Source organism: Simochromis diagramma, unplaced genomic scaffold (assembly GCF_900408965.1).
Source record: "Simochromis diagramma unplaced genomic scaffold, fSimDia1.1 OVJJ01000185.1, whole genome shotgun sequence".
NCBI classification, from domain to species: domain Eukaryota; kingdom Metazoa; phylum Chordata; class Actinopteri; order Cichliformes; family Cichlidae; genus Simochromis; species Simochromis diagramma.
In genome coordinates this window covers 1,792-17,226 of record NW_024387145.1, presented here as the reverse complement: position 1 = coordinate 17,226, position 15,435 = coordinate 1,792, and positions in this window count along the sequence as shown.

The following is a 15,435-nucleotide window of genomic DNA, read 5'->3' as shown; positions in this document are numbered from 1 at the left end:
GTCCAAAATGCTATACAATAAACTTACCAAGTGCTGCGGCGTTTGTGAGGTCGAGGGTGCATTACCGCTGAATCGTTGGATGGCCGACAAAACGGCTCTTCCAATGTTTTCAGCTAAATCGCTGGACATGCTGGTAGGGAATAGTCGAAGCAGCTCATGGCAGTCAAAAGTGACCGTAAGAGGAGCGCAAACACAGAACCTGACCGCGACCGGCACACTTTAGCGCGGGAGGTTTTCTTGAAGCTTTTATTTTGGTATTTCCGTTGACCCGTACAATAAATTTGCATATTAGCTAAATATTTAGTTTCCCGTAACATTTAGATTTAACATTTAACATTTAGATTTATATATAACATTTAGATTTAACATTTAACATTTAGATTTATATATAATATTTACATTTAACATTTAACATTTACATTTAAATATAATATTTACATTTAACATTTAACATTTACATTTAAATATAATATTTACATTTAACATTTAGCATTTAGATTTAACATTTAACATTTAGATTTAACATTTAGCATTTAGATTTAACATTTAAAATCCTGTTTTAAATATGAAAAGTTACAAATATTTTACTAAATGTTGTAAAAAATGACTCGAAAAAACATGTTTTTGTAAGATTTAGAGCTAAATGTGGAAAAATGTTGCTGTTAATTTCGGCATGTTTCAGTTTACAAACGGCGCCCCATAGGAGCCAGCCATACTAAGGAGAGCTTAAGTTTGACCAGGTACCAAAGCAAATCATTCGTACCCTACAAATAATGTAAATATGACAGTGCATCACAAAAGATTGATATCAAAATGATCACTTGACCAATATTACGTTACTTGCACTTCAAGTGAATCAACAAATGGCGAAATGAAAAGCCGAACAAATGCTATTTTTTTAGAGAGTCTTAGCTTACGTGTGTTTATTTCATATTTTCAGTTCTTACCCTCCCCGACTAAATCGGTTTCAGTTATGTACTGAAATATAAGAATGGACATTAGAGGCTTCTTTCAAAGAAAAAACTCAGGTAAATGTTATTTTATATATTATGCTTTGTATGTTGTTCAGTATATTTCTATGCAAAACAAGAGGGGTTTCAGTACACAGCAGGATATTCACAGTTGTAACCAGATATTTACATACACTTTAGGGAGAAAACATAAAACATTCTTACTGTACAACATCAATTTAGAGTAAACTTTTGTTTTAGATAAATATTGAAATATATTTTGAATTGGTTAAATGTCAGAATAAAGAGAGACAGAGCTGTCTATTTTTATCACTTTCATCAAATTTAGGAGTACATATACACTAAGTTTATTGTTAATTAATAAGAAAACTCCAGAGGATTCCATTCTGAGCTGAAGAAGCTTCTGATAGGTTAGTAGAGTCCATGTGAGTAAATTGGTGGCACAGCTGTAGATGCATATAAGGCAAAACACAGAGCCTGTTTCTTTGAAATGGGAAAATCAAGAGATGTCAACCAAACACCAGGAAAAGAATTGTGGAGCTCCATAAGTGTGGCTCAATTTTGAATACAATTTGGTGCCATTTACAATTAAGAAATACAGATAGTTTCTCTCTTTACTCTTAAAGTTAACAAATATGTTTTTTATATTTATCAATCTAAAAAAAATAAATATTTAGTCTGATTTGATGTTACAATTAAAAAAGTGTTTGTGTTTTGATCTGAAGAGTGTGTAAATATCTGGTTTCAACTGTATATTTGATGATTGTCAGCACAAAGAGGGAGAGAGAGGAGCAGAGAGGGAGATGGAGAATGAGGACAGAACAGAGATGAACAAGAGCAGGTGAGACACACATGTTAGTCAAATGGTTGTTTACCAAAAGTATCACCGTATCATAGGTACTCATGTATCTCGTACCTAGTGTTTCTTTTTAGGTTTGTTATTTTTCAAATTCTATATTTATTAAGTTATGCAGGCTTGTTTGCACAACAAGGATAAATAATTATATAAACTTTTCTCAATCTAAATAGTGTACTTTGGTAGAATTAAAAAATAAGTGTAGTGCAGGTCTATGATGATTTTTAGTGCTACTATCATCTAGTTCTGATTCTGGTTTTGTCTTGGTTAAATCCCAAGTAGTCCTGATTTTGAACTGTTGTAGTCCTGTTTTAATTCCGGATCAGTTCTGGGTCTGGTTGAATTGGGGTTTAGTCCTCGTGTCTTGATACAGCCCCGACTTTGTTCTGCCTTGCTGCTTAATTAAAAAACTAGTTTAAGGTGTCCTGCATATGTGATATATATTTTTCCCTATATGAAGTCATTCTTTTTTGAACAAAACTCAAAACAGAGCCTATTAATCTTTCAGTCATTTCTAACCCCCCCCCCCCCCAAAAAAAAAAAAAAAAAAAATCCCACATGCATACTACCTATTTCGGCTAAGCCCTGGGTGTTTCAAATGTCTGGCTCCGCCTCTGCTCTACAGGCTCTACAACTTTAAAATTTTCCTTGTAGAAATTTTTGCGCTTAAAGGATGTTGCTAGGGGACAGCCTTTACCTACCGATTTATACACAGGATTAGATGTACACAGTGCAGATGCAAGTTCTTCAATGACTGACTGGTCTATTTGCAAGCTGTGACTGTTCAATGTGTCCTGGATAACTTTTGCTGCACTACACAAAGATGCTGTGCCCAACAAATACTGAAATTCCTCCAAAAGTTCATCAACTGCAGCACTTGGAACGTGAAAAATATTTTCTAGTTTTAATAACACTGCCGCAAGCTTTAGCTGAACTACGTCTTCATGATCATTTGATGTCTCTAAATCAACAGGCTGTTTGTCACCCCACAATTCCTCAGCATTTGAAGCATCATGCTCTGCAGTTTCAGTTGCAAAAGATCCTCTGACAATATCCTCTTTGAAGTCTACCAGCGAGTGTAAACTGTGCTTGCGACTTTTGTGTGACTTAAAGGTACTGTAAATATTTGATTTGTAGTCACAACATTTAAACATACATGTTACTGTCTCATTGTTTTTTAAATGACGGCTAATGTGCACAAAATATTCACGCTCTGTTCCTAATTCACTACAACAACATAACTGACAGGAAAAAGTTGTAAATTTGTCAGAGTGCTCTGGGGTATTGCTATGATTCCTTGACAAGTGTGTCAGAAGTGAATTCCAAGTCTTTAAAAGACATGGACACTCAGGATATAGGCACTTAATGTGATGGCCACGCCCAAAATGACTATGTTTCAGTCTATAGTGCTTAAGAAGTTCTGATCGTCTAGAAACTTCTGCACTGCAGTCTTTACACTTCCACATAAACTGGACATACAACAAAGAGAGAAAATTTGAAACAAAAACAAAAAACACACTTAGTACTTTACACAAAGAAAGCTTTAGCCGTGGTTAACCTACAAGAATGGATGCATCTTAGAAGTATGCTTGTAGGCTGTATTATCTAGAGCATTCTTTTCCCAACTCTGTTCCTTGAGGATGCCCATCGTGCATATTTTTGATGTTTCTCTGCTTCAGTGCACCCTGACATATTAACTGTGTCAGTGACAGACTTGTGCACAACCTAATGAAGAAATTAGGCTAAACATTAATTCAAATCAGTGTGGCGATGCAAGGAGACATCTAAAAGGAACAGGGTTGGGAAACACTGATCTAGAGTGCACCTAAAATCTGATCAGGTTAGAAAGCAATACCATAACAGTGCCAATTGAACAATCAAATAAAAGAAAAAAACAAAAACTAATATGTTACAGCGAGCAACTTTCATGTTCAACTTAAAATAATTTGCTCTAAAGGATGGGAACTGTTGGCAACACATGGAATCAGTGTTCTACGCCCTAGTCTTTAAAAAAAACAAAAAACTGTACAAAATATAGAGGCATCTTTTCTTAAACTATATTAATCATATGTAATAATTGATATCAATTAATATCAATATTAATAATCACAAGAACCCTTAAGATGAGATAGATAAACTTGTCACTGCAATACTGTCATGATAAATATGTAAGGAATTTGCATGTACTTACCAAAAGAACACCGTTTCCTTGAATAAACAATAACACATAAGGGGAAGAAAATCTGCCAGAAAAGGAACACAAATACAAAAAATTAAAATGAGGACTTTAGAAAGACAAACAATTACCATTTCCAAGCCACTTCATGATACTCCCTTGTAACAAAAAAAATCTTACTTGTACCTCTGTACAAACTACAGATGGCACGATACCACTTTTTTATGTCCGATACCGATATCATAAATTTGATTATCTGCCGATGCCGATGTGAATCCGATATAGTGTATTTTATAATAAATAAAACTGGGGCTTTTTTATAAATATTTTGCTGCATTTTGTATAAGTTCATACTCAGTTTAAAAAAAAACATTAAAACTATTCTGTTATACCTGTATGCAAAAAATACACTGCACCCAAAATATTTTATACTTCAGCAATACTGATCAACCTACAAAACTTACACCATCCTCCTTTTTCAGGTATTCTAAACAGTACATAGAAATATTAAACAACCTAACTAATAGGGCTGCCAACTCCCAGCAAAAATATTAGGAAACCACCCCCCACCCTCTGCCTCATAATGCTTAACTGACGTAATCTACTTTAATGCACAGAAACAATTATTTTCCTACAATAATTAGATTCAACATTTTTCTTCAATACAGTTGCAGATAGGGTTGCAAAGGGGTGGAAAATTTCCGGTAAATTTCCAAAAAGTTTCCGGTAAATTTCCATGGTAAGTTAAGCTTGGGAATTTTGGAAATATTCCATACTGGAAACTTTCCATGGAAGTAATGGGAATTATGGAAATTAATGGGAATTTAGGAGAACTAACTGGGAATATATTATTTCCAAGCATAAATATAAACAGAAATCATAAGAAAACCTCCATGCAAAATGTTTTCAACAGATATTTCAACAGATTTATTAGTAAGTACAGTAGAATAGAACATGTTTCAATAACTTGTTTCATGGATGAATAAAAACAGAAATGTTGAGTTCAATATTACCATCCCCTAACCCCGCTCATTCAAAAATGCCCCCTGTCCAAAAATCTCCACAAAGTCCCATCCAAAAGGTTAAATGAAAAATGCCACTTATCCTCCCAAACGCCCCATTAAACATGCAAATCTTCCTTCAAGCAATCCTCTTTTCTCATTTTTGCTCAGTCAATGGACTCTTCCTGGACCTCATCATCATCCAACAACATGTCCACTTCCTCAGCATCCAACTCTGAGTCTTCCTCTTCAGTGTCACTTTCCAGCCTTGGTTAGGATGGCTCTGTGTCAGGCTCAAAGAGCCGTAGGTTTGCCCGAATGCCAACCAGCTTTTCCACTCTCACATTTGTGAGCCTGTTGCGAACCTTTGTGTGGGTGTTCCCAAACAGTGACCAGTTGCGCTCAGAGGCGGCTGATGATGGTGGGATTTGGAGGAGGATGGAGGCTACAGGTGCAAGGGCCTCAGATTCACATAGTCCCTTCCACCAGGTGGCTGCAGATATGTGCTGGCATGACTGCCATATTCCATCCCCTTTCCAAAGGCCTTGCTTTGTTCGATACTTTGCCAAACTGCCTAGAACTTTGCCTTTATCAAGACCCAGGTGGTCAGACATGGCTGTAATGACCGCATAGGCACCGTTGATCTCTTCCCCAGAAAGTATGCCCTTGTCATATTTGGGGTCCGGCATGTATGCTGCTGCATGCACTGGCTTCATGCAGAACTCCCTCCGCTGTTCCAATGACTTGACCACAGCCGTTTCCTCTGCTTTCAGTAGTAGGGAAGTGGGCAGAATTGTCTGGATTTCTTCTTTGAGTTCTGCAAAAAGGCACTGGACATCTGACAAGATGGCACCATCCCCCTCTATCTTCGCTATTGCTGCTGCAATAGGTTTGAGGATTTTCTGACTGCTAGATACTCTTTCCCAGAACACATCATCCAAGATGACCTTCTTGATGTCACTGTCAATGCCTACAGACTGGGATATGGCCATCTCTTGCAGAGACTCCTTTCCCTCCAGAAGGCTGTCAAACATGATAACAACACCACCCCATCGTGTTATGCTGGGAAGCTTCAGTGTAGTACTCTTGTTCTTTTCCTTTTGCTTTGACAGAAATGTAGCGGAAGTTACTTGTTTGCCTTTAACATATTTCAGAACTTGCTTCGCTCTCTTATTCAGAGTGTCCATTGTTTTTAGTGCCATTATGTCTTTTAGGAGAAGATTTCGTGTATGGGCAGCACAGCCAATAGTAGTTATATGAGGGTAGGTCTCCTCCACATGTGCCCAGGCAACCTTCATGTTGGCTGCGTTGTCAGTGACCAGTGCAAAAACCTTATCTGGTCCAAGGTCATTGATGATCACTTTTAGCTCATCTGCAGTGTATTGGCCTGTGTGTCTTTTTTCCTTTGTGTCTACACTCTTGTAGAACACAGGCTGAGGAGTGGTGATTATGTAGTTAATAATTCCTTGTCCCCTGATATTGGACCATCCATCAGAGATGACTGAAATACAGTCAGCTTGGTCAATGGTCTGTTTCACCTTTGCTTGAACTCGACTGAACTCTTCATCCAGTAGATGAGTAGACAATGCATGTCTGGTTGGGGGAATGTATGCTGGTCGGAGAACATTCAAAAATCTCTTCCAGTACACATTGGATGTCAGCATCAGGGGTGAGCCAGTTGCATAGATTGCATGAGCAAAACACTCATCTGCGTTTTTCTGGCTAGTGTCATCCATAAAATCAAAGAATCCTCTGATGCCAGAGGGACCAGGAGCTGATGAGTGGGTATCTGACTCTGATACAGCTGAAACAGATTCATTTTCCCCTTGAGTGGAACTCCTGGCTGCTGCATGTATTGGGTCTTGAAGAATTTTTTTGCACTTTGCAATGTGCTGCTGCATTTTTGTGGCATTCTTCACGTACGTCTTATCACAATACTTACACATATATACAGATTTCCCTTGTACATTAGCTGGTGTAAAATGTCTCCACACATCAAATAGCGCACGTGGCATTTTTCTGTAAAATAAAACAAGAGCTTGTAAAAATGCTAATGCAATGCAAGAGATCGTAATAATACAATTGCAATATGATAATAAACAGATATAAATAGTAAGGCTAGCTAAACAACTGGAATGATCTTCAAAACAAAACAGCCAAATGAGGAAGCTAGCATCTTCTTTATGTTATACTAGCTATGGCTTATTTAGCATCTAATAGATGCTAGCATTTTATTTAGCATCTTATCAAATTGCTATCTACCAGATTAATACATTTTATGTGATATTCACAATTTAAACATTTAATAAATATATTTTCCCATAATATCATCAAAACTTACCTCACTTGTTAAGTCCACAGGCTCAAATGTGTGCCTTCAAGACACTTTGTCCTTCAGGCTCAAAAGTGTGGTCCATGTGTACATGTGATGGAGGCATGCACAGTGCCAGTAGGTGGTCTCAATAGCCATGCAGCAAGCATGTGCTCTGTACACGTGATTAAGGAATGGCATGGATATTCAAGTGTATTTGAATTGCATTTGTTTGTTTTTGTCAATATTATGCTAAAATATACTTTGCTCAACTATATTTAAGTTCCCTAAGAAGAGCCAACCTTCAATTTTGAAAATTCCCAGTTTATTCCCATAAATTCCCGTTAATTCCCGTTAATTCCCATGGAAAGTTTCCATCTTTGAAAATTCCGGGAATTTTGCAACCCTAGTTGCAGACAGCACAGATGGTACCTTCCCAAAGGAAAAAGTGCTATATGTACTACTATCACTAGGGTATATATTAGACTTAATATTTACTACATACAATACTGGATTTCTATACATTTAACCAGATCACCACTTTGCTTGTAAGATTTAGATAATTATTTATTAAAAGCTAGACATTTTAAATGAGAATAAGAAAGAAAATTATTTATTTGTGCCCCCCTTTCCCTGTTAATGCCCTACCTGCCCCCCTGACAACACTTTGCTAGATCCGCCCCTGCACAGTTACCAGCTGTCAGCTACATAAAAAAGGATCCTGGTGTTATTTGTCTCTCAGAAACAGTTCATAACTTCCTTTCAACTCATTCATGTCACCTAAAATGTAAACCTGTTTCTTTATTACCTGTTCAGCTCTAATGATTCAGTAAAAACATCTCCTGGTTTCACCTTCATGTTTCCTTCTCACCACATATCCAAACTGATATCATGACCAGCAGCTATTACGGCTGTGCCTTCAGAAAACACAAGCAGATACTAGAAAGTAATATTAAAAAAATTCTAGCAACAGCTTATCAAGCTTAAATGTGCTGCTGTTGTTTATCTGCTGTTTTCCACTTTCTAGCGCAAACTGGGCGATTAACAAACAAGAGAGGCAGGACTAGCGACAGAAAAGCTGATCAGCTGATAATTGATCAGTTTCATGATTGAAGTAGCAACAGGAGCGGGAGGGGGGAGAATGAGGGAAGAAGTTTTAGCTGTTCAGCATGAAGACCCCGAATAACTCCAGCTTTGTGTCTTTTTTCATTCTAGCTGAAGTACGAAACAAATCGCTTCCTTTCCCCCTCAATACAAAACTCCGACAGCCAGTCCAGCTGTGGCTCCATACACCAGTTGTTAAGCTCAACATGGCAATACTATGCAAACATACAGAGATGAACTTACACACTTGCTTTACTTCTCTGTGTTAGTTTTCTCTGAGATTAAATGCAGCGGTTTGGAAGCACGTAGCGATGTTTCAAATGCTAAACCAGACCGCTGACAGGTCTTGCACTCAACAGCTCTATCAAGTGAAGCAATTTCTTTTCTGAGTTAATTTCAGTCCTGACAAACATCACTCTCAGTGCCTTTTGAGCTCACATTATTGGCAACCACTGAGTTATTCTCCTCCACAGTTTACAACCATTATTTGTTTCTGCACAAAAGACGTTGTGCAACGCCAATCCTACTTATTTATTTCCTACTGCACCCCTGACTGTGCAGGTGCGTTCAGAAGCCCCCTCCCCCGCCCGACTATTCCTCAATGCCAATGTTGTGGCGGGAGGGACGATTTCACAATTTAAAACTACAGGCTGTCTGTACAGTGAACTTTACAGCTAACTACAACAGAGAAATTGCCTCGTTTCATAATTTGTTAGTACAAAGTGTGCCGCCAGAACTAAGCTAAAAACATATGACAATTTAACATAGCAGTTTTCATCAATACAATTACAGTGGGGCAAAAAAGTATTTAGTCAGCCACCGATTGTGCAAGTTCCCCCACTTAAAATGATGACAGAGGTCAGTAATTTGCACCAGAGGTACACTTCAACTGTGAGAGACAGAATGTGAAAAAAAAATCCATGAATCCACATGGTAGGATTTGTAAAGAATTTATTCGTAAATCAGGGTGGAAAATAAGTATTTGGTCAATAACAAAAATACAACTCAATACTTTGTAACATAACCTTTGTTGGCAATAACAGAGGTCAAACGTTTACTATAGGTCTTTACCAGGTTTGCACACACAGTAGCTGGTATTTTGGCCCATTCCTCCATGCAGATCTTCTCGAGAGCAGTGATGTTTTGGGGCTGTCGCCGAGCAACACGGACTTTCAACTCCCGCCACAGATTTTCTATGGGGTTGAGGTCTGGAGACTGGCTAGGCCACTCCAGGACTTTCAAATGCTTCTTACGGAGCCACTCCTTTGTTGCCCGGGCGGTGTGTTTTGGATCATTGTCATGTTGGAAGACCCAGCCTCGTTTCATCTTCAAAGTTCTCACTGATGGAAGGAGGTTTTGGCTCAAAATCTCACGATACATGGCCCCATTCATTCTGTCCTTAACACGGATCAGTCATCCTGTCCCCTTGGCAGAAAAACAGCCCCATAGCATGATGTTTCCACCCCCATGCTTCACAGTAGGTATGATGTTCTTGGGATACAACTCAGTATTCTTCTTCCTCCAAACACGACGAGTTGAGTTTATACCAAAGAGTTCTACTTTGGTTTCATCTGACCACATGACATTCTCCCAATCCTCTGCTGTATCATCCATGTGCTCTCTGGCAAACTTCAGACGGGCCTGGACATGCACTGGCTTCAGCAGCGGAACACGTCTGGCACTGCGGGATTTGATTCCCTGCCGTTGTAGTGTGTTACTGATGGTGACCTTTGTTACTTTGGTCCCAGCTCTCTGCAGGTCATTCACCAGGTCCCCCCGTGTGGTTCTGGGATCTTTGCTCACCGTTCTCATGATCATTTTGACCCCATGGGATGAGATCTTGCGTGGAGCCCCAGATCGAGGGAGATTATTAGTGGTCTTGTATGTCTTCCATTTTCTGATGATTGCTCCCACAGTTGATTTTTTCACACCAAGCTGCTTGCCTATTGTAGATTCACTCTTCCCAGTCTGGTGCAGGTCTACAATACTTTTCCTGGTGTCCTTCGAAAGCTCTTTGGTCTTGGCCATGGCGGAGTTTGGAGTCTGACTGTTTGAGGCTGTGGACAGGTGTCTTTTATACAGATGATGAGTTCAAACAGGTGCCATTCATACAGGTAACGAGTGGGGGACAGAAAAGCTTCTTACAGAAGACGTTACAGGTCTGTGAGAGCCAGAGATTTTCCTTGTTTGAGGTGACCAAATACTTATTTTCCACCCTAATTTACGAATAAATTCTTTACAAATCCTACCATGTGAATTCATGGATTTTTTTTTCACATTCTGTCTCTCACAGTTGAAGTGTACCTCTGGTGCAAATTACTGACCTCTGTCATCATTTTAAGTGGGGGAACTTGCACAATCGGTGGCTGACTAAATACTTTTTTGCCCCACTGTACTCTTTTAATAGAGCAGTAGCTAATAGAGCACATAGCTAGCTTAAGTCAAATCACGACAAAGTTCAGAGGTGTACAACTACTTAGACTTCTTTCTCCATGTGCACACGTCTTAAAGGCAAGGCAAGGCAAGGCAAGTTTATTTGTATAGCACAATTCAACAACAAGGTGATTCAAAGTGCTTTACAGAGACATTAGAAACAAGAACAAATAAAAAGCATGATTTAAAATTGATTAAAACAAGCAAATAAACTAACTAACTAATTAACAAACAAACAAACAAACAACAGTATATAAAATCAAAACAGATAAAATCAGAACAGTAGATAAAATCAGTAGTTAAATGTAAGTTTTGAAATTTAAGCTTAAAGTGTGGATTTGGTGCTTTATTCAAATGCAGCTGAGAACAGGTGAGTCTTCAACCTGGATTTAAATAAACTGAGTGTTTCAGCTGATCTGAGGCTTTCTGGGAGTTTGTTCCAGATATAAGGAGCATAAAAGCTGAATGCAGCTTCTCCGTGTCTGGTTCTGACTCTGGGAACTGATAAAAGACCGGATCCAGATGACCTGAGGGATCTGGATGGTTCATACTGGGTCAGGAGGTCATTGATGTATTTTGGTCCTAAACCATTCAGAGCTTTATAGGCCAGCATCAGAACTTTAAAGTCTATCCTCTGACGGACAGGCAGCCAGTGTAAGGACCTCAGAGCTGGACTGATGTGGTCCACTTTTTTGGTCTTAGTGAGGACTCGAGCAGCAGAGTTCTGAATGAGCTGTAGTTGTCTGACTGATTTTTTAGGTAGACCTGTAAAGATGCTGTTACAGTAATCAAGCCTACTAAAGATGAATGCATGGACTAGTTTTTCCAGGTCCTGTTGAGACATCAGATCTTTTATCCTTGATATATTCTTGAGGTGATAGTAAGCTGACTTTGTTATTGTCTTAATGTGTTTTTCTAAGTTTAGGTCTGCATCCATCACTACACCCAAATTTCTCGCCTGGTTTGTGGTTTTTAGATGTATAGATTGAAGTTCTCTGGTGACCTGTAATCGTTTTTCTTTGGCGCCAAAGACTATTACCTCAGTTTTGTTTTTGTTTAGCTGGAGAAAATTGTGGCACAACCAGTCATTGATTTCCTCAATGCATTTGCCAAGAGCCTGTACAGGGCCTCGGTCTCCTGGTGACATTGTGATATATATTTGTGTGTCATCTGCATAGCTGTGATAGTTTATTTTGTTGTTGTTTATAATCTGTGCCAGTGGGAGCATGTAGATGTTAAACAGAAGGGGTCCCAAGATGGAACCTTGGGGAACTCCACATGTGATACTTGTCTGCTCAGATGTGAAGTTACCTATTGATACAAAGTATTTCCTGTTTTCTAAGTATGTTTTGAACCAGTTTAGTACAGTTCCTGAAAGACCTGTCCAGTTCTCCAGTCGTTTGAGTAATATGTTGTGGTCAACTGTATCAAATGCTGCACTGAGATCCAGTAAAACTAGGACTGACATTTTTCCACTGTCTGTATTCAGACATATGTCATTAAACACTTTGGTCAGAGCGGTTTCAGTGCTGTGGTTCTGTCTAAAACCTGACTGGAAGGCATCGTAGCAATTATTCTGTTTTAAGAAGTAATTGAGCTGTTGAGAAACTGCTTTTTCAATGATCTTACTTAAAAACGGGAGATTTGAGATCGGCCTGTAGTTGTTCATTTGTGTCTTGTCAAGATTGTCCTTTTTCAGTATAGGTTTGATTACAGCAGTTTTTAGTGATTCTGGAAACACACCTGATAATAAAGAAAAGTTGACGATCTGTAACAGGTCTGACTCTATAGTCTTTGAGACCTTTTTGAAAAAACTTGTTGGCAAGACATCTAAACAGCAGGAGGAGGAGTTCAGTTGACCTAAGATGTCCTCCAGGTCTTTGCTGTTAATAGGTTGAAACTGTTTCATGGTGTTTAAACAGTTTTTTGGTGGACACAGTACATATCCTGGATCTGCTGTTGATGTACCAATTGCTTGTCTAATTTTTTGGATTTTTTCAGTGAAGAATTTGGCAAAGTCATTGCAGGCCATGGTCGAATGAAGTTCAGCTGCCACTGACACAGGAGGGTTTGTTAGCCTGTCAACTGTAGAAAATAAGACCCGAGCATTATGGCTGTTTTTAGTGATGATGTCAGAGAAGTAGGACCTCCTTGCATTCCTCAGTTGTAAATTATAATTGTGAAGTTTCTCTTTATAAATGCCATAATGAACCTGGAGGTTTGTTTTTCTCCATCTGCGCTCAGCTTTCCTACACTCTCTTTTTTCATTTTTCACCAGTGTGGAGTTTCTCCATGGAGACTTTTTCCTACCAGAGATAATCTTCACCTTAATGGGAGCAATAGTGTCCATTACATTTAACATGTTAGCATTGAAGCTATTGACGAGCTCATTGACTGACCCTCTGGGCAGGTCAGGTGTTAATGGGAAGACCTGGTTAAAAATTGCACTACTGTGTTCAGTTATACACCGTTTTGTGATCACTGTTGTTGATATATTTGTGTGGGCTGAGATTTTACTTTCAAAGAAAACACAGTAATGATCAGACAGGCCCACATCAGACACAGTAACCTTTGAAATGCTCAGGCCTTTGGAGATCAGTAGGTCAAGAGTGTGTCCTCTATTATGTGTGGCCTCTGTTACATGCTGAGTCAGCCCAAAGTTGCCCAGAGTGTTACTCAGGTCTTTAGTCCCTTTGTCCTGAGGGTTGTCCACATGAATGTTAAAATCCCCAGCAATAATTACACAGTCAAAATCAACACAGATCACAGACAGCAGTTCACTGAGGTCATTAAAAAAGTCTGTGCAGTATTTGGGAGGCCTGTAAACATTAAGAAACACAACTTTGGATGGGGTTTTCAGCTGTAAAGCCACATATTCAAAAGACTGAAAACTTCCAGGAGATAGCTGCTTACATTGAAATGATTCATTAAATAAGACAGCAACCCCTCCTCCTCTCCTGCTCGCCCTGACCTCACTGATAAAACTGTAGTTAGGAGGGGTCGTCTCGATGAGAACAGCTCCACTGTTACTTTGGTCCAACCAAGTTTCAGTTAAAAACATAAAATCAAGGCTGTGCTCAGTGATTAAATCATTAATTAAAAATGTTTTCCCAGCTAGAGATCTAATGTTTAATAAAGCCAACTTAAGTGTTTTAGAGGTATTACTTGTCCCCTCGTGTTTGGGAGCAGTCTGTGGCACACAAGGTATGTTTACTATGTTTAAAGATCTTTTAGAGTGCAGCTCTCTGTGTTTTGACCAGGCCACATGTCTCCTGTCACCTAAAAGTACAGAAATTTTAAAACCTTCTAGTAAACAGGGTCCCAGCTTCTCCTGGGAAAAGTCATCACTGCCATAATCCTCACAGCCCGGACCCTTCACACATCACGCATCAGACTGCGGAGACAGGGCATGAAGAGGAACTAAGGGGGGCGAGGCTGGGCAATGTGACTTCGATTGCTCTGTTGAGGGTGGGGCTCGATGGCGAGCCTTTGGCCGCTCTGGTGGGGGGTTTATGGGGGACAAAAAGGGATTGGGACGGGGGGTAGATCTGAGCCCAGCATTGACCCGCTCCATCATCTCCTCAGTGAATTTCAGGTGTGGGGAGGAGGGAGAAAGGGAGGGGGAGGAGGGTGATGGCCTGTCAGGGGTTTGGGGGACTGGGGAAGGTCGTGGTCCCTTGTCCTGGTTGTTGGTGTTGTTGAGAGAGTTGGAGGCAAATAGGGACCCCTCTTCTTGCCTTAGATGTCTCTCCTTTCTGAGGCTCTTCCTCAGATACCATGGGTGTCTCTCCTTTCTGAGGCTCTTCCCGGGTGGGGGCAAATGGAGCTCCTCCTCAAGGTTTCTGCTGGGCTTTGTCTGTTCTTGGAGTACTGTTTGTTCCTCTTTATGAGATAACTCCTCGTTTATCTCAGCCTTGGCACCAAGCACGGATGGATGACGTATGGAATAAAACAAGTTGGAGGTGAACAGTTTCACCCCTGACTTGTTAAAATTAAATCCATTTGCTTTGAACAGATGCCTGCGTTCCCAAAAAATATTAAAGTTGTCGATAAAGTGCACTGAGTGGTCAGCACATGCTGATATAAGCCATTTATTCAGTGTAAACAACCTGCTGAATCTCTCGTCTCCTCCTCTGACCGGCGGTACAGGTCCACTGATGAATACAGCTGCATTCAGAGAGTTTACAGTATTTAATAATCCAGTAAAGTCCCGTTTCAGAACCTCCGACTGTTGTTTGGACACATCGTTTGACCCTGTATGCAGAACAATGTTTGTCACAGTTGGATATTCATCTGCAATTTGAAGAATTCTCTCCTTCAGGTTGTTGACCATATCGTTAGGAAAGCAGAGGACTTTAGTGTTCTTACCGCACATCCTTTGTACATCCTTTACGGCAGAGTCACCCACAATCAGAGTTTCAGGCCTAGCCTTTAGCTTTCCCTGTGGCTTTCACTTTTCAACAGATTTTCAGACCTTATTTCGCTGCTTTTAGATGGATGGTTGTCCGATATAGATCCAGGGTCCTTTGATAGTGGAGCAAATCTGTTCTGCAGTTTCACATTCAGTTGTTTTGGAGGTTTGT